The sequence below is a fragment of the Vidua macroura genome, chromosome 1 (assembly GCF_024509145.1).
Source record: "Vidua macroura isolate BioBank_ID:100142 chromosome 1, ASM2450914v1, whole genome shotgun sequence".
Classification (NCBI taxonomy): domain Eukaryota; kingdom Metazoa; phylum Chordata; class Aves; order Passeriformes; family Viduidae; genus Vidua; species Vidua macroura.
Genome location: NC_071571.1, coordinates 42,313,962 through 42,339,336, shown reverse-complemented (window position 1 = coordinate 42,339,336; position 25,375 = coordinate 42,313,962). Strand labels below are relative to the sequence as shown.

The 25,375-nt window shown below is 46.9% G+C and overlaps 1 protein-coding gene and 1 long non-coding RNA gene across 4 annotated transcripts in view; both read right to left on the bottom strand.

Moving 5' to 3' along the window:
- POMGNT2 (protein O-linked mannose N-acetylglucosaminyltransferase 2 (beta 1,4-)) overlaps positions 1–782 on the bottom strand; it is a 31,331-nt gene extending 30,549 nt beyond the window's left edge. For 2 of the 3 annotated variants that reach the window (XM_053978382.1, XM_053978398.1), the window contains exon 1: positions 357–540. The gene's annotated coding sequence lies outside the window, so the exon portion shown is untranslated. Of the gene's footprint in view, positions 1–356; positions 541–719 lie in introns of those variants that run through there. The other variant, XM_053978390.1, reaches the window with a different exon arrangement.
- Positions 783–23,533: 22,751 nt separating this feature from the next.
- LOC128814543 (uncharacterized) lies at positions 23,534–24,825 on the bottom strand. The gene is made up of 3 exons (XR_008439408.1): positions 24,510–24,825; positions 23,778–23,985; positions 23,534–23,658 (listed from the first exon to the last, which is right to left on the bottom strand). It is a non-coding gene; the product is annotated as an uncharacterized LOC128814543 (long non-coding RNA).
- Between the last annotated feature and the right edge of the window lie 550 nt (positions 24,826–25,375).

Here is a 25,375-nt window from a genome sequence, read left to right as displayed (position 1 = left end):
AAACATGAAACCTTTATCTTCATAGCTCATTTGAACACTAGGTTAATTGAGGGGGGCTGGAAGGAAGCAAGGGGACCCAGCAGACACTGGTGAGCCCACCCTCAGAACATGCATGTGCAATGCATCCAGAGCTGACACAGGCAAGAGAAACTTTTCCACCATGCTTAGTCAGCACGCAATAATTAAAAAGGTGCAGGGTGTGATAAACCCGGCATCCGTATCCACTGGGGCCAAACTCGCAAATTCATTGCTAAGCTTTCAAAGCCGAAGACAGGTGTCGGGGGGCTAGGGGGGTGGTGTTCCAAGGCACTCAGCCATCAAGGAAAACTGTCAGGAGAACATAATTACATCTTTACCTGCCCCAGTAGGCTTCAAACCGGCAGCGCCTTTGACCTCTGGGGAGGTTATCAGAGTTGAATTGAGCAGCTGCCTGCACCGCTCACCCTCACCGCGGGCTGTCGGGCCGGAGCGCTCTCGCTGCCCGGCTGTGCAGTGGTGTCCACGGCCGCGGCGCCAGTCCCGCTCCGGGAGGGCTCCCTGGCTCGTCCGCCTCCCCGCCGTGGGGCCGCCGCCGACCACGAGGGACGTGGCCCCGCTCCCCCCACTTCTATCACCCGCTCTCCCTTCGGGAAAAAAGCGACAGCCGCCGCCGCCACCGCCGCCCCCCACGAACCGCCCTCTGCGGTGCCCGGGCCGGCCCCTGCCCCGCGCCGCCTCACCTGCCGCCCGCGGCAGCGACCGCCCCTCAGCCCGGCCCGGCCCGGCCCCGCCACCCCCGCCGCCTCCTCGCTCACGGTGTCCCCGCCCGGCGGCGGGCGGGAACGCGGCGGGCGGGCCGGGCAGGCGGCGGCCGCGCATGCCCGCTGCGGGCCAAGAGCATTGTGGAGGCTGCAGTTCGCGGGGCCCGGAGGGCGGGCGTCCTGCTTGGGCGCTCAGCGCACACCCTGGCGCCGCTCCTGGCGCCGCGTTCAGCGCACAGCCTGCCCCCGGCCCTGCTCGGGGCTGTTCCGCGCACACCCTGCAGCCGGTGCTAGCTCCCACCCCTGCTCCCAACGCAGCCCGGCGGGTTCCCCTCCCGGCTCTCTTCCCGGCCCGCCCAGCCCTTTCCTCCTTGGCCGATCGGTTTCCTAGAGCCCTTCGCTTTTCTAAGCCGTCTGCGTTGCCCACCTTCAGCTCCTCGTCTTTCTCCCAAATCTCCTTCAGCCTCCACAGAATCATCGAATCATCAAGGCTGGGAGAGACCTTTCATATCATTCAGTTCAAGTGTCCACCCAGCACTACGCTGTAACCCCTAAACTACTTTGCCCAGCACCAGATCCAAGTGTCTCTTGAACTCCTCCAGAGATGGTGACTTCGACACACCCCTGGGCAACCTGTTCCAATGCCTGACCACCCTAACAGTCCAAAATGTGTTCCTAATAGCTTATATGACTCTCCCCGGTCCCAGTTTAAGGCCATTTCCTTTAGTCCTCTCATGCTAGGCATGGCAGAAGAGACCTGCCCCCACCTCACTGCAACCTCCCTTCAGGTGGTTGTAGAGGACAATGAAGTCTCCCCTGAGCCTTTTCTTATGCTGCACCTCCCATCACCTCCCAACACCGTCCTACCCCTGTCGCTCTGGGTCCCTTTCTCACCCTCTGCTCCCCCTGCCTGACAGGCTTCTTGCTGCCCACACTCCTTGCCCTCTTTCACTCAGAAAGAGGTGCTAAAGCAGAGGGCAGCCATCCTTACAATGAGTACACAGCTCCAAATCCACCAGGAAAACCTGACAGATCACAGGCACCTGCATCCTTAGTGGAGGAAGGTTCCTTCCCACCAGGGAAATTGTGACAGCAGTGGCAGGTCACATTCACATGGTGGTGTTTGCTCTGGTCAGACTTCACCAGAGCAACCCAGAGACGATTTCAGCTTGAAAAAAAACACCGAGAACATGCTGAGCCTGCAACAAGAGCTTGGCTCACCTGAGCAGGTGGACACGTGTGTGTAATAGCACGTCTGCTCCCAGCCTCTCCCAAAGTCAATGGGACTTTTGTCATTCACTTCACTGAGGCTATTGTTTCTCATTGATGCTTCCCATATCCAAACCCACACAGAGCTCTCACTCAATGGGAAGGACAGTTAGAGGTTTGGTAGCATCTTTCACATTAACTGGTCTTTGTATGCATAGCTAAATGCTCCCAGAGTGACAGGACTGCTAAACATGCATGCAGGAATTTAATATAAAAGTCGAGCCATTGAAAAGTTTGTTTCTGAAAAGCTGATAAACATTTGGGGGAAATCAAATCTAAAAGCTTAGTGCTTCTTCCTCCAGCCTCTTTTTTCTGCCTTAGAGATTTTGTAGCTAATAATCTGAAGAATTGTAACTTGTGTTACAAGAGATACACACAAGAATTGAGGGTTTTCAGGAATGCTTGTTGCTACTTAAAATTTAATTTCGTTACAGTCTCTGTGAATTCTAGTGTTGAGCTCCCATGGACTGACAAGGCAAATGTCAGGCTTCTGAGATTTGTTTTTCAGTTTGCTCAAGAACTATTACACTAATGAACTCCATTGCAAGAGATACCATCTACTCTGCATCTCATTAAGTTTCTGAGTTATCCAGTCTTGGATAGACTTCAAAATGCTGGACCCACATCCCTTTAACTAGAGCAACAGTACCACATAATTGTTATCATCATAATTTTCATTATTTCATTGGAATTTTCACTGGAATAAAAAGTCACTATTTCAACAATGTTTAGAGATACCTATTAATCTTCCCAAAGTGTTTGTGAGTAGAAATCCTGACTAAGATTTCACAAATACCTGCTTGCATATTCATGTAAATGTCATCTGCAGTGCTACTTTTCCTCCTTGTTATGAAATATTTAATGAACCAGTCAAAAGCCAGACACTACAGTAATTTGAATCCAGTGGCCAGTCATGTATCGCAGACGATGAATGGCTGAAGACACAGACATAATTGTTCAAGAAAAAAAGAACACCCATAAGCTGAAATGTTTTTCTATGAAATATTCATAGAGTTGTGGTAATTTATTGTCATGTCTGCTTCAGAATAACCTGCAATGGAAAAAGAGCATAATCGGATAAACCTTTCATGCAAAACAGTTCATTCGTTATTCCTAGAGTAAGAACATTGTAGTTCTTACACACACATCTGTTTAAGCACATCGTCTGTATGGGCAGGGATGCGTTTTCCTTAATGCAAGGTTTTCCAGGGGACACCTACTGGAAGCAGTGTGAACATGCTAATGGCAGAGACAGCCCCTTCAGGTGGCCAGGCACAGGTGCCTAGTGCAATTTTGGACAGTTTAGGTTGCCCAAGACATCTGCACAAGGCTGATACAATATGGGATCTATAAGAAGACACTGCCTGGGCTGAACTTGAGCTTCAACGTAGTGTCACACAGTTACATTGCCCAAATCACTTCATTCAGGGAATAAATCAGCTTTTACAGACACAGGCAGAGGATAGGCTCACACTGGGAGATAGAACAGCTAAGTCACCCTTCACAGTTCAATAGACAAAGCTGTATCTCCAACCTGAAGCAAACATAGGGATGTTTTCATACATCCTCTCCACACACCACCTTCTATACCTGTACTATAGCTCCCTCTGTATGTACAGCCTCTTTGAATGAGAAAATGCCAGAGGGTTGGGTCCTGGAAGCTGACTCCACCCAGCAGAGTCACTGATGTGCCTGCTCATGAACATCAACACATGGGACTGCAGCATTCCAGCTGAAGTCAACTAGATCCACTGGATTCTTTGTTGTGTATTTCTGTGTGAGGCTGCCTCAGCTTTTTTGGCCATTTACCTAATGCCTCTGCTCTCCCTTGCTTTTCACTACCTCTGTGTGCTGTACAAATTGTGGGCACTTGTGATCTTGTCCTTTCCTCAGCAGGACAGAGAGGAGGATCTACTGGGATCTTGCTGGGATTTAGCCACTCAGATTTTTTTAAATGTCAGCTTTGTGAAATGCATTTGGTGGGGGCAGTGGGACACACAACCCCAAGGGATGTAGCAGTCTGCCTGAGGTATAATCACAGCTCAGCAGAGCCTGTGGGCCAACCAGCCAGTGTGTAAAACTGGATGAGCACCAGTGATTCCAGTCTTGTAAGAGGTAATAAGCAACATCGTGGAGTGTGCTGCTGCCTAATCATCCTGCCAAGGAAAACTGTTTCAGCCAAAAACATCAGTGAAGCCATTTGGGACTGAAGGCACCATGGAACCTCCGCTCAGCATATGCTAAATGCGGGCAGCAGAGAGAGCTGAACAAGTGACTTTGAAAGTGCTGTATGCCTCAAACCTCTCTTACAAATTCATGTAATTCACTAAAGAAATTATACATATTCATGTCATTTTACCTCAGGACTGTGAATTTGTTTGGAGGGGATAAATGCTTTCTTGCCTCCAAAGAGCGAGATTTCATTAAACTGTCTCTCTTTTGGAAAAAGCAAGCAGTGACCCCAATCTCTGCAGTACATGGCAGCCAGTAATAGCTGTATCATGATCAGTATCTGCCCTCTAGTAGCAATTTTTCACACACTGATGTCGAACACATGCAGGAGTAAAAAAAGAAATAAATCTGCTGCTGAGCAATGCTGCCACTGAACTGACTCGTGCCTATGAGGCGGTGAGGACACTGGGTGTTCTGAGAGCACAGCTCTGATCCCAGTGTTTCACTCCTTAAGCCCAAGGCTTGGGTAATTGCTGGTGTTGCCAAAGAAGGTTAAGGCATTATTTATCTTGTTGCAGGTAAAATGAGGTGAAATGAGCACATGTGCTTTAAACAGGGGAGCAAACATATCTATTCTATACAAAGAGAGACCAAAAAAAGGCTTCTAAGGATAACAGTTAAAACTATCCACTAGTTTCAATGGTGATGATAAAAGAACAAGAAGACTTCCCAGTCCCACAAGCAGGGCACCAACCCCTGCTTCTGTTGCTATCAGTGGGAGCCCACCGTGCACAGAAGGGAGCAGTACGTGGCAATCCACACTAGCATGACAGCAAAGCAATGGAGAGAATAGCTTTTTCCTAGCTCCTCCTGGAGTGCTAACAGGTTCTGCTTGGTTTTCGGAGTAGTCTGCTTGGTTTGGAATGCAGGATGGTTAGATAAGCAAACACCTGATTTATTTAGCCATTCACTTATTTAACAACATGGTAAACTATTAGGCAATAAGGAATTTTTCCTTATAACAGGAAATCCATTCATCTACTTGAAGTAGATGTTTCTGTTAAATAAAGAAAAAGACTCACACTAATCTAAATTCAACTAAATTTAAATCTCCACAATGCAAAAAAGGAATAGGTGGGTACTAGTGACAATGAATAAAAAGGACAGGAAAATGGAGAAATCCAATGGCAGTCGGCATCAACAGATGTGCCAAAAGCTCCCTTGTATGACAAAATGACTGTCTCATGAAATATTAGCGACTATCCAGGAAAGTGTGAAAATCTTGTTGCTGTATAAATTATCTAAGACACTCCTGCCAATTATAGACTTGCTGTGAGGAAGAGAGACATTGGTAATCATGACAGCGACTGTTCGAGTGTCGTGTGAATATTCTCGGGCGATTATTCAAATCAATCATTTCTTGTCCATGTAAGAAAGATTCATCACTCTTAGTACCTTGTGTCACTCAACAACTGAATTGATGGTGCTCTGCTATCTGTGGTGTTCTGTAGTCTGCCTGTTTAAGGTGACAGCACTGTCACGTATTTAACTGCTGAGGTGAAGAGCTGTCCAGCAGAAAGTAGGAGAGCATGGGCCCAGAATCCATGAAAAACATTACACAGGTAAGAGACCAGTTTCCTTCTGCACTGAACAAGATCCCACCCAGAGGCATTTTTGGAAGTGGCAGGAGCAATGCTGGCTGTTGCCACTGTGGCAGGGCATGAGAGGGTTCTAGATGCAGGGGGAATGTGAACCAGTTAATCACTCTTCTTCGACACAGAATATTTATGAGACCTGTTAGACATGTCTTGTCATTACAAATCCTCCAACTTCAGTGCCTGGCATCCCTGTTCATTGAGAATGACTGCCATATTTGATGAGGTTCTTGCCTCTTGCTTTTCCAGCCCTGTGTGCTCTGACCTCCCCTCTCACATCTGCTGTTCTGCGTAAAGACGGCGTCCTATCACCACAACTTCTTTCATCTTCCCACCCTTCCTGGCAGGAATTCTTCAAACAGAGGCCTGTGTCCTGCTTCCATGAGAATTACTGTTGGTAAGAGACATGACTGAAAATGTGCAATGTCTCTGTGTGTTCACTAAACTGTGACTACATTAATTTTGGTCTTTGACTTGGCTTGATACATCTGGTCTTACCTTCCATTTTGTATATCATGAGTTATAATTTATCAATTCCCCTTTTTATTTTTGATTAATATGCCCCATCTATTCCTTCTGCCTCTTCCTGTAAACTATGCATGTATAAAGGCTGATTCCAGCCCATTGTCACAAGGGGACGCATTAAAGCTGCAGATCTGCCTTTGCAAAGCCTTAAGCACCTGATTTTGTAAATTGAATAAAATACCATCTACATGTTACTGCTAAAGGTACCTAGTATCAACTGGGTTTCAGTACCACAGGGCTTCCCTGCTTCTGTTTGAGAAACAAAACTAACACCAGCAAATGGTAACATGAAAAAGAATTTGTTCTTTAATAAAATAACAAAACAAAATCTTCACAGAGGAGTAGTTTCCTTTTTTTCTACATGTAAGTGTTTGTAACAAAATAAAAGAGCGTTTAACTCTTCAGGCTGGTGATAACAAATAAAGATGTGGTTCACCTCGACTTTCACATGCTCTGTCTCTCTTTTCAAAGAGCTTCTTTCCTTTATTCATGAGCTCTTCTGGGACAGGATTTTTAACAGTTCTTTGTGCCAACTTGTGGTTAGCAGAATATTTGCTTTCCATTTTTTTTTAAGTGCGTGTTGTGGCTCCCAAGTATCCATCTGTAACTCTGAAAAATATCTGGTAGCTTGCGGCTAGAATATATTTTGGCATGCCTAGTTTATCACTGGTTAGCTTGGATGGAAGTTTAAACTGACACCTGAAATTCACCAAGATGAGCAGTCCTTTGAAGATCCTCTCTTCAGCCATCTCTTCCAAGTCACCTCGCTGAAATCCTGAGAGTTTATTGATATTAGTACTGAGGGAGGGAATTTTTTTTTTTTTTTTTTTTTTTTGCTTTAAGACTGCTTATGTCACAGGTCATCCTCACTCCCTGGATCCCTTCTGCACCTCTAATGAGATAAGATGCCTTTCATTCACATAGGGTTTTGGCAGTGCATATCCTATTTTTAGGAAGTGGTTTTACAGGAAAGGAATCAGTTTTATGTGTTACACCCCCAAAGGAAAAGTGTGAGGTCTCGACATAGAAGATAACTCTCCTTGCTTCACTTGATGGTTGAACAGTCCAGCCTCTTGCTCTCTAAAGTATCTGCTTTTTCTAAGATGTGAGCTTTGCCCCAGTGTAGCATAGCCTAACTTTCATTACCTTCATTTAATGACACACGGATATGAAACAAGGAGGCATTATACCTCCTCCCAAGACTGCAGCTTGAGAGCCATGTCCTTCCTGCAAAACAATGGGCAACACCAAGCCTAATGCTAAGAAATTCCTTGCTTTGCACCCCAGTCTTCCTTCAGGACTATTACTTTCATGTTCAGCAATTTGTTTTTGTATGCATGCACAACCACTGTAGTTCCAAATCCGAGTGGGGATGACTTACAATGATTCCTCTACTCCATAAAGCCCACTGCCCACTACCTGGGGAAGTGGTCATCATTCCACCCTTCTCCCACTTGCAGAGGAGTCTGGACTAGCTGGCTCCTGCCTGAAAAGGTTCAGATCTTTCTTCTCAGTGAGAGCAAATGCTCTCTTTATCTTTTCCTCTGAGGGCCAGATTGTGACAGAGAATGGAAACTGGTTGTCCTGCTTTTCAGGATGATCCTGTTCCAGGCCAGCCAGAAGGCAATGCCAACTACCAATCCTTGTGTGGCATTGTTTTCAAGTGGGAATGTTTGGTCTCAGTGAATTTTCCTACAACTTAACTAGAACTTTGCCCTCCTTGAAAGCAGCCTTAGGTACCAGAGAAGTGTATTGGAAGAGCCAGGCCAGGTAATAAACCTGGCTCCCTTGTTGGATTCTGTCTGCCCCAGGAAGTGTGTTCCTATGACCTCAGTTTTTACCTAGCACAGCAAAATAAATGAAATCAAGGCAAAGAATAATGCTCCACTTCTCTGGGAACAAAGGGCCTCAAGGATGTAACATGAATTCAGCATCTGTCTGTTTGCTGGAGAATTTATACATAGGATGGAAAAGAACTCTCCAGGGCAAGAGCAACACAGGTGGTCTTTTTTCTCCTTCCCTTCCCTTCCCTTCCCTTCCCTTCCCTTCCCTTCCCTTCCCTTCCCTTCCCTTCCCTTCCCTTCCCTTCCCTTCCCTTCCCTTCCCTTCCCTTCCCTTCCCTTCCCTTCCCTTCCCTTCCCTTCCCTTCCCTTCCCTTCCCTTCCCTTCCCTTCCCTTCCCTTCCCTTCCCTTCCCCTCCCCTCCCCCTTCCCCTTCCCCTCCCCCTTCCCCTTCCCCTTCCCCTTCCCCTTCCCCTTCCCCTTCCCCTTCCCCTTCCCCTTCCCCTTCCCCTTCCCCTTCCCCTTCCCCTTCCCCTTCCCCTTCCCCTTCCCCTTCCCCTTCCCCTTCCCCTTCCCCTTCCCCTTCCCCTTCCCCTTCCCCTTCCCCTTCCCCTTCCCCTTCCCCTTCCCCTTCCCCTTCCCCTTCCCCTTCCCCTTCCCCTTCCCCTTCCCCTTTTCTTCTTTTTCTTTCCTTATAATGAGAAACATATAGCATTTTTCTGTGTATTTGAGCAGGGAGTTTGGCTCCTTGCATTCATATCACAGCAAGACAGAGCATCTCTCAGACAGGATCATTTCTTTGCTCTTTCAAAGCACCACTGTCTGTGAGCGTGCCCCAGCTCTCCCCTCACGTGCCTTGTGCTGACAGAAAAATCATCTCCATCTGAAGCTGCTCCATCTCCCTGCAGCTACAGCCCCCTGTGAGCTGTGGCTGCCTTCCCCCTGCTCCCTCACTTAGAGATGACACATCCTATCTCATTTATATTATTAAAATGATTTCCACGGGGTCACCTTCTGCTTCACACCCAAAATGACAGAGAAAATTAAGCTCTTCCTCTTGTGCCACTTGGATTTAAATTGTAGATTTTAAATCTGTCCTCGCTTCTCAATCCTTTAATTTTCCACAGGCAGCACCACTGCAGCGGCAGCTCCTAGTGACTGCATTAGACGTTAAAAAAAAAGAAATCACAGGCGCATCGACTCATATGATGTTATGATAAGTGAGGTGGATAATAACAAACATGCAGTATTCCAGTCACCCACTGGGTCTCTCTCCATTTTCTTCAGAGAAAACCTAAACAACCCGCTGTGTGGAGTATGAAAAAGGTCGTATCAAAAGAACATCTGCACGTTAGTGTAGTGATTAGCTTGTAGAGTAGCACCCAGTGGTGAAAGGGCTTTTATCTTCCTTTCCACACACAAAAAAAGTGTCACGTGAAGGGATGCTTACACTGAAGTCAGACCTGACGTCTGTTGTGACTTCTCAAGCATTTCATCAAAAATATTTCCATTCAGGTGAGTTTGGCAGAAGGCATTGGGCTGTTTAAGGTAAAGTGCTGGACTTTTTTAGGAAGCGTAATTGCAAATACTGTTTCACAGGCAAAAATGCTGCCAGGAATGAGTAATTCTTGGTATGGGATGCAGACAATACAGTAAATATGCAAACCAATACTTTGGAAATTGTGTCTTTCACTTAAGCTTGATTTAAATGTGTGAATTCTTTGCAGCTTTCTGGTATTTACTAGTCTTTACCATTGTCTTTCTTTATTACAGGTCTGAAAGAAGCTGCTGCCATATGGAGAGCTGGAGCAGCCAAGAGTTATATTCATCAGCAGTGCACTATTCAAAGCAATTAGAAGCTGCCAGTCCTCACGGTACCTGATCAAAGCTAACCTTTGTAGCAGCACTATTAGGTTTTCTTGCTTCTTTATCCAAGTCAGATGGTGTTGGCACTCTCTTGTGGAGAACATTGGGTCAGATGGTCTGAGGAGTTACTCCTGATGGCAGTTCCTGTGCTAAGTCAGATGCACCTGCATCCACAATTACATTCAGTTTAGGGGACAGAATAATCCTCTGCATTTTTTCATTGTGTGCAGCGCCCATCTGATGGGTCTTTTCTGAGTACTGGAGAAGGGATGGAAGAAAGGAGGAGCTTTTGCTCTTTCTTTCGGCAAATGACTCAGCTATTCCACAGAGAAGGCTACATAATAAAAATTAATCCAACTCTTTCATAGTGGCTAGTGACTAAATACACAGCTGTTTAAAGAAGCACCAGGCTATCTGTTCAGCCTTCCTTGCAGCATATCCTTCTAGCCACAGCATACTCCAGAATGTGGCTGGGGAGTGAGACGGGTCAGAGACACTGGAAAGATGAAAGCTATTGGATTAGCATTTTTGTCCTAGGGCTGTAATAGAAATCTTTAGTAAGCAAAGCCCAGGCATGAAAATTAGATTGTCGCTTGAAGATGAAGTCCAATTTTGAGCCGAAATTCACTTCCTTTAGCGGTCTCAAGGCCAAAGTATGCACAGAGACTCTCTAAGTCCTATTTTCAGGGTGTTAGCAGCACATAGATCCCTCTGCTGGTTCTTCTGTACATGAATGAATTGGATCTAGAGCACAAGCACAAGCTCATGTCAGAGCAGTGCTGTAGGCATGTTTGAAGACAACTTTACCAGTTCCAAAATCAAAGATTAAAAGAAAATCTGACCAGAGGAGTGCTGACACATTCTGAAAATTTAGAGGTGAAAGGGATCTGGGGTCTTTTAATAAACTGTTATAAAAGTAAAACTACAAAGTACTACTCTTCTGCATGGAAACCTCAAGGCATGTTCCTAATTTTGAATCTAACTTGTAGACTGTATTCCTCTTCTGTTTCCTTTTACAAGACATAGTGATATTCTGCCTCGTGAAGAAGGTCCATGCAAACTCCTCTGAGCTGTTACCATCTGATTCTGCTGATGGGGCTCTTATGGACAAATTTGTGCTACAGAACTTTTCTTCAAACAGATAGCGGATGTGACATGTGACTTTGATGGTTATAGTCCAAGCCTTTCAGCTGTGACTTTGGTTCTATGATCATTAACTCCCCTAGGATTACCCACCAAAGTGGTCTTAGTTCTCTAGTCACCACACAATCTGCTCAAGGACAGTCTTCATGCAGAATAAGGAATGGAATAAGGAACCACAGGCATCACTCTGAGACCAGGCAGCCTCAGACAATAATGCCCCCTGCTGATATTTGAACAGTTCCAGGGGAAAGAGATGGCTCAGAGAGCTGGCAATGGCAGCAAGACTGATAAAAGCAGCAAGAACACATGTGAGGAGTGCAGAGAGGCAGATTGGGAGCTGCAGGAGCACCAGGAGCACAGCTCACACTGTGATGTTTGCAGACCCACATCAATGTCAATATTACATACAGCCCATGGTCACCTCACTTGGGGGGAAACTAAGACGAGATGGCAGTGACATGACTGAAGGTGTAAGCATGTATGGGTAGGCAAATTACTTCCTTTCTAATTAGGGTTTCTGTAATGCCTGAGTCCTCTTACCAGCCCAGCAGTTATAATCCTTTACAGCCAAGCGCTGACAGCAATTTCATTGCCTCCTATGAACCACTACTTGCAACAGCTTTACTGAAATTTGGTGTTGAAACTTGGGTTACTCTGTGTTATGTTCCATTATTACATATAGAGCAGCTGTTTTCAGTGCTTCCAAGGAAAACCATTTTATATTTTATACTGAGCCTATACGTAGCCTAGAAGTTACAAACTTGTATTTTTAAAATTAAAATAAAGCTCAGATATTTGAGCAAAAAGACTGCTGCTTAGTTGCCTCATCTCCCCAGGAACAAAGCCAGCCATTCTGTTACATCCACTGAGAGCTGGCCTTGGCTCGGAAGAGCACTCCTGCAAACTTCCTGTGAGGTGCCATCGACTCTGTGGCTCAGTGGAAGTTGCTGTACTTCCACCCACATACCTTCAGCAAGACTTAAATCGTCCTAGGAGCTACATCTGTGCAAAAAATACAAGGATGAGTATGTAATTTGCTTGCCACACATGTATCCATGGTCTAGGGGGGAAGAACAGCCTCCTCAGCCACAGAAAAGCTGTTTGCGCTCTGGTGATCAGGGCCAGGCATTTCAGTCAATATAGTCCTGTGAACTGGGAGCCTCAGGGCAAGAGACAGGACCTGGCTCTGATGCCACCCTTAGGTGAGTTACTTCCTACTGTAATCACAGCCCAGGTTTCCAAACTGCTTCTTCCTGCCCATAGACTTTTTAGAGAGTCAAGGTGGCTTGCTGCTAAGTTTGCTGTGGCAGCCTGTCAGCATCAGATAAAGACAGCATTTGCAAAAATAACAAGACACCCTAAGAAATCTGAAAAGTGAGGTTGGATTTTACTATTACCACTACCCAAAAACCACTGTGTATTAGTGTGCCCTTGGGAATACATTCAGCCAGTGAAATCCAGTTTCCTTATCATGTGCAGAAAACACTGTGAAGTTAAAACCCTCTGTGGTTTCTTAAGCTTTTATCACTGGTTTTATGTCAGCAAAATAGCATGGAAAGTGTATTCAAGTGGTTATTATGCACCACTCTGATCAGACCACATGAAGTTTTATCTGGCACCTTGCATGCAAAGGAAATCTGCTTCTGATGGAAACTAATGCATGGTTAATTTGCTACATTAGCATGTGATAATTAGTACGTAGGTCTTATGATGTATTACAACTACATCTTAGTATGCATGCAAGCAAATAGACACATAATACATCAGTGTGTTAAATGCAGGCATCTCTAGGACAGAAGGTGATATAAACAAATCTAAGCAGAAGTTTTGGACACAGAATGAGGGCTGCATAATGAGTGCCTCAATTTACAGACCAATAACATATTATGTATTCCTCCTCACACCCTGAACAGTGTGCATATATTAAATCTCTAATCTGTCTACTTTCATATTTGTGAATATATTAGGACTTTCTGTGGTTCTTTCTTTTTAAAATGCACAGTCCAGGTCACTTAAATAGTTGCAGCTTGAAGATGAACACTGTGGCTGTGTCAGAGCAGGACATCTCATCACTCAGTTTTGTGCATCTGTAACCATGGTGACTTTGTGGCTGCAGCTTTCCCCAGACTTGCTGTAACCTGGGGTGGATAAAGGCATGCTTCTCTGTCTGGTGCGGATGTCACGTACAACATCTCTTAGGATACATTTTTAATTACCATGTTCTCTTAATTACTCCTTCTGATTTCCCTGGTGAATTGCCTTTCTCGAGTTTCAGTGACTCACTGTGAAACCAAGTGATATCTTTGCTGTCTTCAGTCAGGAAAATTCATCCCAGACCTCTGCACCTTCTCAAGGACAACACTTGTCTGAAAAGCAGTGCAACCTGGTGCTTTGTGCTTGTGGCTACCAACCAAACGTGGTGTTTTACAAGTGCAGATTTCCTTCCCTCAGCTGCTAGCCTTGCCAAAGCACACTGGAGAGCGTGGCTGTCCTGTCCAAAGTGGACTTTGAGGCCTTTGAGGCTCAAGCCCAAGAGGCCTTTGAGCCCTGCTTTGGCTGCAGGCTGGCTGAGCTCAAGGTGGGCTCCACCGTAACATCTCCTCTCAGGGAGGTGCAAGGACTGCAAGATGGTGACTCCAGAAGAAGTGCAAAAGCTCTCATCACCCCCTTGTCCATTTGGTCCCCTCCACAGCTGTCAGGCACTCTGGAGATAGCCTCATAGGCCTGTGGGACATGGTGCCATAGAAAAGCTGTTTTGGTGTTCAGGGGGGGAATCTGTGGGCTGCCCAGAACATGTATCCCACTCACTGGGAGCTACAGGCAGGAGTCTGTAAGTCTGCAGTGTGTAAATCTCACTAGCCCATGCTGAGAGGGGGCTTAGCCAGGTGGTGTCCACTGTCACCACAATATTTTTAGATTGCTCTGCTACAGCACAGTGTGCTGGGACCAAACAACCCTGGATTTAGCCTTTTATTTGACAAGGTACATAGGTAAGAACTGTAATTTATCCCTTTCGAGCAATCACTTCTCCTGGTGTGTTAAACCCACCCCTGGGCAGAGGTCCAGGCAGCACAAGCCCTTCACACCAGGCAGGCGACACAGACCATACACACATTTTACAGCCACACAGCACGGGACTGAGCAGCTGGGGAGGGGCAGTGCCAGACTGTAGGGATGTTTTTCTCCCAGTGTGCCTGGGGGGGCTTGTCCTCAACTTGGCCTTCATGAACTGCAAAGTAGATTTTCTTGGCCTTCATGAACTGCACTGTAGATTAATCAGCATTTAACAGAGCACCCGTGTATTCTTCCACTTAAACTGCACTAAACACAAGCAGGAACTGCACTATTTCTTTTTTCTACCTGAGCAGTCGTAGATCTTTTTTTCATGAAGTCATCCTTAGCTGAGCCATCTCTGTAAATAGCTGAGCCGTTGAGGTGCATTATTTATCACCGTCAGATGTTTAGCACACGAACCCGAGCAGCAGGCGGCCATCGGATCACCTTCTCGCTCGGATGGGATGGGGGGGATTGATGGTAGAAAGCTGTGCCATGGAAAGAACACACAGTACTTGTTCATTAAGGACAAGCAGCTGAAGGCCAGTACTGCTGCATTTCTGACAGAGGGCAGCATTGAGTTTTTTATCATATAAAATAAAACCCCAACAAAACACTTCTTGGTTCTCCAGTGATTGCGCAGTTCAGAAGGAAGAAAAGCTCACTCACATTTAAAAAAAAGCTGTGCTATCAACTGGCTTTTAACTAAAATTTCCTTTTAAAGCTGGCTATTTTTTGAGACTGTTTTGGCAGAGGGAGGGCAGGGTTGGGGTTGTTTGCTCACAGCTTCATGGGAAACGCTGCTTTCTGGTCTGTCCCTTGCCAGGCTTTTTCTGCTTCTCCTCTACCCAAGGCCATGAAAGTCACCAGAACTAGGTACTACCTGGGCAGCCTTGTAAGGAAAACATGTCCTGTAACACCCAGCTGCTGTTCCCCTGTTTTGGGGGCCTGTGGAAAGGAAGGATCTAGGGGTACTCAGAAATCATCTGGGGAGCCACCAGCTCCTGCTGCAGACAGCAGTTTTGTGAACCAGCTTTGGACTTGAATCCCTTTCTCACTAAAACTCTGTGTTCCCTCCTGAGTTTTTAAAAGACCAGAGAGCTGTGAGGGCATCCCCACATCTGCAGCAGGAGGGGATGCTGCTGAATGACACCCTGGGCAAAGGGCTGGACTCAGGAAGTTTTGAAGAGAGGATTTAGCTGATGCAGTGTTTACAGATACCGTCTCTCTCTGTTTCCTGTTAGAAACACATCTTTTTTCCCTGCCAGCAAGGAATGAATTAATTTAATTCCAATGTAATTTATGATTAGAAGCAGTCCTTGATGTGGGAATTTACAGCAAAGTCTGTATCTAACTTTCTAGTGTTCCCAGCCTGTTACATCTCTGGGCTCTGGCTGCACCTCCATTTGTAATTGAAAGGAGGCAATTCCTATTGAAATTTCTAGAAGAGTGGGTACACCATGGGCTTGAGCGGTCAGTTAGAAAGTTGCCCACGTAGGAAACATTTTCCAGTAAATGTGGATGTTTCCCAAAAACAGTGGGTGTGAGAGTGTGTGTGTTATCTGCTGGAATACCGCCTCCCTGTAGGCATTTTCATTATAAGTTTGGGAGAGAACTGCTGCATATTCCATCTTTGCCCTGTCTCATTGATATTCATTCATTCTCTAGTGGGCTTAATGTTGCTGTCTGCACAGGGGAAAAAATTAAAATAACAAGACAAGGAAATAATAGAAGAAGGAGGTGATTCTTTTTTAAACTTTTATTGTGAGTTAAGACAAGGATTTATTCGTCCCGAGCCTTTGTTCTGGGAGCCCTCAGCACAGCAGTTGTCAGAGCAGGTTGCAGGAACAAGGTATTCAAATGCCTCAGAATACATCTATAAATCATGTCACCACTTTTCTCTGCAGGAGCCAAAGAGTAGGAGGGAAGAGAGTTGAGAACAGCGAACAGATCAAACAAGCAACCTTCAGAGGAGACATCAGTCCCACCATGATCCTTGGCGTGATGTGAGCATCTTTGAGGGTTCCTGTAGGTAGTTTTATTTGTCTAAAATAGGATGGACTCTAACCAAATATTTTTGTGTCTCTCCAGTGGCTTTCAAAATATTGAAAGTTCTTTGCTCATGTGGACTGAAAGTCTTCAAAGGAGCTCAAGTCCTCTTTACTTGCAAGATGATATGAGCACCTATGTCACATGTCTGCTTTTAGAAATACTTCTTGCAGTACAGCCAAGGCAGGCTGCTGGATATTGTCCAGCTGTCCCGGCAGGCAGAAGTTGTGCAACCCCTCCAGGGCAAAGGATATTTGGACAATGAAAGGGAAATGAGGATATGCCTGCCTTGCCCAACCCTGATCGCCTTAGGAAGGATGCAAGTGTCTGCACAGCTTTACCTGGAGGTCAAACAGGACCTGATCAGGCCAGGGTCTGCGGAGGGAAGCTCAGCTAGGTGGTCAAGTCTCACTCACAAGCTGAGTATGAGGGTCCTGGGGCCACTCGGTGCTCCTCTGCCGTAGGCTGGGACCAGGCAGTGGGGTTGCTCTCCAGCCCTGGTACCCCTCATGCCACACAGCCAGACACCCCAACGTGGGCACTGCTGACTGTCTGTGGAGCTGGTGGCCAGTCACCATAGGGGGAGAGGCTGCTGTGCCCCTCTTCTGACTCCTTGGGCCCATCGTCCCCTTCCATCCCCTGCACATTGCCAGTTACTGTCTTTCTGTTGTAATCTCTGCCAGATCTCACTCCATGTCTGGTCACCCCTCATGGCCCAAGCTGTGTCACTGGCTGTCATTGCTGTCCCTTTGATCACTGCCCACCCCAAGAGGACCTTGAGCAATTGTGTGCTCAAAGCAGCATAACATTTTGGCTGTAGCTGCCAATATTTTGCCTACTGTGTAAGGAGTCTTTGGGTGAAATTCTTGCAGGTCTGCTGCTTTCTCCTATGGACTGCAGTATTTGTACAGAGGGGTTCATGACAGGCTTTATGGGTCTGGTTTTATGGGCTTTTAGGTGCTGTGCTTCATTTGTGCCTTCACATCCCCTGTCTGTCTTTCTGCATGTCTGGGATGCGGAGTGACAAGTTCACGTTAGCCACACCATCTCTTTATGTGCCTCAACTACTCCAGCTCAAGACTAACTTAGGACAGCTTAAATTTGAACCTGCTTATATTTGCACCTAGAAGGAGAGCAGATTACCCACTTTCATCCTATGAGCTGTGCAGGAATGAAGAGATCAGAGGCACCAAGAGTTCAACCAAGTATAAAACTGTCCATGGCACTACCATGCTGCTGTCTGTCAGATGCATGAGGACCAAGCTTTGCAGAGACCAAACCCAGCAACTTTGTTTATCTTCTGTGCAAATCCAGAATACTACTGGTTATCTTAACCTTAACCTACCAAATTTTAAACTTTGGGTGGAAAGAAACCTTCTAAAGGTGGCAAATGCTTGCAGTTTTGTTGGCAACATCCTTTAATGACCTGCAGCATTCCAGATGTAGATCATGTTCACTACATCAAATGCTAGCAAACAGCAGCAATACAATTTCGCAGAATAAACCACAAATTTTAAGCAGCAAAAATGCTGCCTTTTGAGCTTCTGTTCTAGATTAAGCATCTTTTAAGCCCCAAACAGACAAAAAATTAGGCTTTCCTTTTTCACACCTCACCTCAAGATGACTGAAGCATTTATTGACTGCTTGTAACATACTGTGTGATTGTAGTAGCAAGCAAAGCAAACTGGGCCACAGAAGAGCTGTAATGTCAGAGGAAAGCACAACAGCACCATTAAGCAGATGATTTCATGCCTGGAAGAACAACCCTCAAAATTCACACTTGGAGAACATGGAGGCTGTGCACAGTCCAGTCCAGTGCCAGGGCTAAGGGTAGGGTACAAACCTTTAGCAGACAGCAAATCACCATTTTGTATATGAGCTGCCTTCACACCGAGGTGGGGAAAGCCTTGAAGATTCCTGCCCTGGCCAGCCTGGGCATGTGGCTGTGTGTTTCATCCTGTCTGGCATCCTGATAGGTGCCAGCAGGAAAATGCATAAGGGCATTAAGCCAACTTCCTGAGAACATGGCACTGCTTCACCCTGCACCCCAGGGCTGCTGTGCCACTGCTTCACCCTGCAGCCAACAACAGCGATCACCTTCAGTGCAACAACGCCAGCTTTGCTTCTGCAGATATGTCCCTCACATGCTCTGGGGTGCAGGACTTGCCTCTGCAACCTGCTGGAATGGGTGTGCCAGCGTAACTGGGAGATACAGGATGGCTTAAGGCAGTGGAAATGATGGGAAAGAAGAAGGAAAAATCTTCTGAGGGGGAACATCTGTTCCCTTTACCATTAGCTACAAGTGGTACCTTTTTAATTATTGAGATGCTGGAGCTGGCAGAGGTTGTGAATTGACTAGGTAATTATTTAGAAGAGCCCCAGTTGCTGGCAAGGATTCCCATGTAGTCATTTTCTAACAGGATAGAGGGAGAAATAAACTCTTCAAGTATTTATTATTATTACAGCCTGTCAGTTATGAAGATTTATTCATTCCTGCTGAGCTACCTTGAGACTTGGCTTTATCACTTCACTGCTGCTGCCACAACACTATTATATATGTGAAAATGTGAAGGTGAGGCATGCTTTTTGAAGTTAGACACAATTCATCTTCCTGAGTTTTGACAGCTCCCCACCATGTACAAGATAACACTGTCTAACACACCGACCATAGCATTACAGCCTGCTTTTCTCAGGTTTGATTCAGCACAGCTTCTTAGCTCACACACTGTAACATCTTTAAGCAAGTTGAAAGTGCGGTGAGATCCAGTCTTAGTGTTTTCCACAGCTATCCAGACTGCTGTATAAAACACCCTGGTCCATTGGGCTCATGTGCTGCTGAGGTCATGTTTAAGCCCATTGAAATTGGGATTTCAGTTGGTAAATTCCCCATCTTTCAAGTCAGCCAGGTCCTGAATTTAGGGCAGGTTGACCAAAATCTTTAGGAAATGTGGGGATATTGGTGTCTTATTCTGTGTAGCTCATTTAAGCTTGTTCATGGATGCAATAGAGGCTCAGCACAAAGCTATTGTTTTCTGGTCCAAGAAAGAAGTGGCTTATGATGTAATTTCCCTCAGGATTTGTGTCCTTTCCATTCCCCTTCCTTTTCCGTCTCTTTCCTTTCCTTTCCCTCCTTTTCCCTTTTTTTTTTTTTTTTTTTTTTTTTTTTTTAAGAGAGCAGCAGTCTTTTATGGTTTTGTTGAGTGAGGGGCAGATTTATTGGGGCAGAATTAAGGAGATAAGAGAATGGGAGCCCCCCTTGTTCAGATCTCAGCTGGAAAGGCTATGCCTTAGGAAAACCTTCCCCATCTCTTCCTTCCCGCTTCCCTGTCTGCCTGCACAGCTGCCTGTCACACTGCTTGCACTGCCCCACAGGGTGCACATTCTCTGGCTGGTAGGTGACTCCAAAATTTGCTTTCACAGGCTTTATTTTGGGAGCCATCTGAAAGACATGGACTGTCTGTGAGGATTTGAAGCCCTGCTGCCTTGTGTGTTGTAGCCAGGATACAGAGGGTGCCAGCAATGAGCCTCGAATGGATGGGACCCCTTCAGTCCCACCCCAAATCGAGGGTCAAGGTCCTGAGCAGGGGACTTGCCATAAAAATGCTCTTTGCAATCTCATCCCAAGCAACTGTGACAATTTGGGGCCATCTGCCGATTTGTCACCTCACTGCTCACCTCTTTTCCAGATCATTAAGGCATGCATTAAACACCACCGGCCTTCGGAACAAATTTGCCAGTCACTCCCACAGCTAGCTGGGAAAATGATCCCAGCTCCTTATTTTCAGCCTCCATGTCTGTTTTTGCTGTGCTTTCCCTTGCGCGATGGGGCGATTTCCCAGCCATGGTTATGCAAGGTGTGTTAGTCAGGATCCCTCACATCCTGTGCACAATCACGGCTGGAATTTCTACACAAGCCCTTGGGGGGGAGCGGGTGCTGCTGCTGTGCTTGCCAGCTTCCCAGCCGTGCTGCAAGGTCTTTGCTGCCTGTGTCAAGGTTGTGCCATGCAACTCTTCCAGAGACATGGGAGAGGCATTTGGGGAATGCCTCTGCTGGTCTGCTCTGTGGCTTTTTGCAGGAAGCTGTGCTGCACCTGCAACCTGGGATAGGCAGAACCTGGAAAGAAAAAATATAAACAGCAAAACCAGAGTTACTGCCAGGCCAGGCAATTAGTTTTATTTATACAAACATGCCTCCCCGCAGTAGTTTTTGACTCCCTGGCACATGTCCATTTTTCTTCCTCCTCTCTTCTTCTCAGAACATTGTGGGGCCATGAGTTTCCCAGCCTTTTCCTCGGGCTGGTCAGCAGCCCTGCTGCTGGGTCAGCACAAGCACAATGCCTTCATGCAGCAGCCCCAGGGGGGCAGATGTGCCATGGGGGTCTGCACTCTGCACCCCATGCTTCCCCCTGCCTGCCAGTTTTGGGGAGCTGCTCCTGAGCTCGCTGTAAGGGACAGGTAGCTCATTAAACTGCTTGCTGTGCTCTGCAGCATTCCCACTTGGCCAAGGTTATCACTGCCACCTCGAGCCATTCCTCCCACTTGAGGGAGACATTGGGGGGGAGCCTGTTGGGCAACCTTCCTGTGTGCTAAACCATGCTTGCTGAAAATACACCACGGGATAGAGCCCTGAGGAAGCAAAACAGCCTGGAGCCAGCCTCAGATTATATCTTCCCTGTCCATTAACCATTTTAAAGAGAGGCCCACAACCCCAGTCAGATGGTTTGTACCTTAACACATGGGATGGATGGCAACCGCATCCTTTGCTGGTTGCCAGTGCAGAGACCTGTCAGCTCTGTGGTTGGCTGGGGCATCATCGCAGATCTCAGCCGTGAGCCTGGACATGGGCAAAGCACAATCCTTTCTTTCCAGCATCCAGCCACTCAGAGGAGCCAGCATTAGAGGGGACAGGCAGCAAGAAAAAACATCACCAGCTCTGGGATCTCTTGGAGTGGTGGGGAGTGCAGAGCCCTGGCTGCAGGTCTCTGCCAGACAGGGGATGTTTGCAGCCCCGGGGTGTCAAGGTTCAGAGGATTCTCCATCTCAGCTGGGCTGCATTTTTTTTTTTTTTTTGGATGCATTGAATGGAAAATATTAGCCTGTAGACAAAACAGACGCTGTGAGGAGGCGCATGGGGCAGTATGCCTGCTGCAGGAGCCGGGGCTGGAGCAGCAAACTCCCCACATGGCCAAGCTATTTCAGCTATGGGCTGCTGGGGAGCGAGGCTGGAATATCGCCATCCTCAACCATCCTCAACCACCCCATGCTGGGAATAGCTTTCACTGCTGCAAGTCACCTGGGCACACTCCATGGAAAAGTTTTTTTTCAAGAGGGTGAAAAGTCCTCTTTGCCTTCCCACCACCTGCTGAGGATGGTGGGGAAGGGTTCAGTGTTCATCTGCCTGTGTCTCCAGAGATAATCGGGAACTATCTCAGCAGCTGGCCTCCGAGTCTAAAAATGGTTCTCTTCTATAACAAACATCCCACTTGTCTTTGGCAGGTAGTAACTATGAAGCAGGACGTCTAACACACAAGCAGGACAGGGCTCATCTCTCCATTTGATAAATATAGAGCTGGAACCTGCATCACACTGGAGGTGACAACTTACAGTAGCCCCACAGACACACACAGGGGAAAATCCCAACTCTGGACATGTACCTCAGGTCAATTTTCCATAGTGCTTTTTGTCTCCTATTTTAAATAAATCCAGAATTCATTAATTCAGAGCCTCTCTTTTTCTGTACCATCTGCTTGTGGGCCAGCATAGCTGAGAGTACTTGGAGTCAGCTCTCCTGCCACCTGCTCCTTCTGGGTTTTCCTCCTCTAGCAAAGCTTTAACCTTTGGTTTGCAGCCTGCTCAAATGTGGTTCATTATTAATTGGCTGGAAAAGGGGGGTCACTGCAATGGACTTCTGGAGCTCCTCCCTTCCACCCGTCTCCTTGCATGACCCAGCCTGGTCAAGCAGGACAGGCAAAGCATGTCTCTGAGCTCAGCCAAGGAGGATTGCAAAGGAGGACTACACTGCATGGCATCCTGCAGCTCCTGTGTCCAGTGTCCTCTCCAAATCCCCATCTGGATGCCAGAACTGATGGAGGGTCCTCAGGAGGGGGTACTGATGTAGGGACAGCCTTGTTGCTACCTTGCAGGGCAGCAGAGCCTTCCCAATGCTCTGGTTTTACCAAGCTAGGCTCTGTCTTGCTCCCTTGCTGGCCCATCCATGTTCAGGCCAAAAGAGACCATCACCATAATCTGGTTTTATCTTCTCACAACTCAGCTGTAAATCTTCACCCAGTGATTTCTGCACTGAGATCATGAGTGCTGCCAGAGGTAGCACCTGGCTTTTCAGAGGTCCAGACCTGATTCAAAGACTTTGAACATCATTACAAAATTCTATGTAATCTCTTCAAAAGGCTATTAATACTCCCTGTGACTTGTTCAGATGGGAAACACAGCTTTCTGTCCACCCATCCTGACACAGGGCATGGCAGGCTGCATGCACTGAGATGGCCCTGGTGGATACACACCAACCCCCATGAGACGCTACACACCTCCAACACAGCACTAGTGTGGAACATAAGGAAAACAGCAACACCCTCAGAAGATGAGATCAGGATGTTTCCATCCTGGTCCTTTGGAGAAGCGGGAAAGCAGCAGCTCACCATGTGAAATCACAGCCCAGCTGGTGGGGCTGCCGGGCAGGTACTTGCAGTACAGCACTCCAAGGCTCCCTCTCCTAACCTGGGGCCAAGTCCCTGCAACATGGGGTGCCTGCACAGCCAGAGCCCCTGCTGCTGGTGCCACAGCCCTGCTGGAGGACCAGGGGCTAGGGCAAACCCTCCACAGCTCTCCAGGAAGCACTGGCCATCCAAAACAAACTTAAAACCCAAGCTTTCCAGCTGGCCTTCTTTTTGTAGTCCTGGAGAGAACTTTTGGGTACAAAAAAACAATCCCAAAGACCTAAAAATAACCCTGGACTTCTTCAACAGGGCAATAGTATTTTCAGATATGTAGAATGTTATCGAGCACTGAGACCTCCTGCTAAAACTGCAGAGGAGATGAAAGCCCCTTACTTCCTTTTCTCTTGTCACCTGAGCTGACCTTCAGGCCTGGGAGTGCTTTTATTCGAGCATATTCCAGGACTCAGGCAGTGGCCTCGTGCTTCACATCCTGCTTGACTGGGACAAGGACATGCATTTGTCATTGATGTTCTCTGCTCCTTCTGCATCAGAGAGCTCTGCTTTGTTTCTCTTCCCAACACTAGCCAGGGAATACACAAGCAATGTTTAAACAAGCAATGGACATATTATTTTATTGAAATGATAAAAGAAATAAAGGACCCATTTGTTTTATAAACCTGAAGGTTCTGGCTTAGGCCCTCTGACAGCACCCCTTCAGAACAAAGCAAACCTAGAAGAAACATGACAACAAGATATATTAGCAGCTTGAACACTCAGCTCAGTTTAAAGCTATGTGTTATTTTAGGTCTAAAATGTTATTTCTGTTGAATATACAAAACCTCTTCTTACAGATTTACTTCTTCACTCCTCTCAAGTTTGTCTCCAACAGCAGGTTTTTGTGCTTTGTTTCCAGAGTCCAGAGCTCACTCATCCCACCAGGGCTAATACTGACATGCTTTGCTCAGCTGAGTGCACCCAATGTTTTTGCCAGTTGCCTGCTGCTGCTCCAACCCTATTTCAAATGCCCATTTCAGGAAGAGAAACCTGCTTGCCTGTGCTGCAGCAAAAAGAAAAGGCTCTTCTGAACTGGGGGAATTAATAACTATCCCTTCTTTTATGCTAGTAACTTTAAAAGGCATTAAAATAGAATGCTTTCAGGGCAGAAAAATTCCCATCACCAGGCTACAGATGCTGCAGAAGGTGTTTTCATTATGAGCAAAGGATGTCTGGAAACAGATATTCCTTTTAACAAGTACTCCAGTCACTGTCTTGAAAAAAATGGGGTCTGTCACCTGCTCTGCTCACCTGTGAATGTGCATTGTTAGGTCGTTATATTGTCTACAATGGGGTTGCTGCCTGCAGAGAGCTGTGGATCCCTGACCCCTGCATGCACGCACACACACACACACACACACACGCTCTCTCTCTCTCATGACAACTGTCTTTATGGCCACAAAATCCCATGAAAACAGATGGTGCTGTAGTAAAACTATGATAAACAGAGTGATTTACATACACAGGCAACTCCAGCTGTCATTAAGAATAAATTAAGTAAAGAGACCCAAGATGCAAGCGGCTTACCAGCTCCAGCTCCAGGCACTCCCAGCACTGTTGATGCCTGAGTCTGGGATGCTGCAGTCCCAGGTAATGCTTGCATTACCTTGCAAGTCCCAGACTTGCATTTCATATCTAATTTGAGATGGAGTGTGCATCCAGAGCTTCAGTCTGAGCCCACCTTCAACAGAAACCAAAGGAAAAGATGCTTTACTTAGATTTTAAGATTTTAAAGTTGAAGCTGTGCCCCACGGTGCAGGTGTTCCTCCCTTCAAGGCTGGAGCCCAGCACCTCTTGGCATGCTTCAAGCACAGCTGCCTTGCCAGGAGCCCCCAAGCCTCCCATGTGCTCAATGAATTTGGTAAGGACAAATCTATCCCCTTTCACCTTCCCTTTGACCATGGCCTCCATGCAGGACTAGCCCAATTATCCAGAACGGGTTGGCCAATGATGAGCCCAGCATTTCCAGTCCCCTCCCAGGGGAGGTTCTGAGGGGGTCTGAGTCAAGGACAAGAGTGACAGCAGGGATGGTGTGACCACACCCAAGCCCACCTCCCCTGCGGACTGGGGAGGGAGGAATAAGGGTCCTTTGGCCCGCCTCTGCTTGCTAGGAGTGTGCATGGTCCCTCCAGCAGCTCCCACTGCCCCTGGCTCTGCCAGCCTGGACACGGAGCCAACAGCTGGAGCAGACAGCCGAGCCCTGGGCAAGGGCTATGCAGTGCATAGCATATGCATATGCATAAAGGTACATATGCACCTTTACCTCTGCAGAGGGATTTTGAGACGGTGGGCTCAGCCAGCCCTTGGCCAGACACAGCTGCTGTACCTGGAAAGATAAAGGGTAAAGCCCAGAGATTCACTGGTCTGTGTCTGCTCTTCAGGGCTCCCCGAGG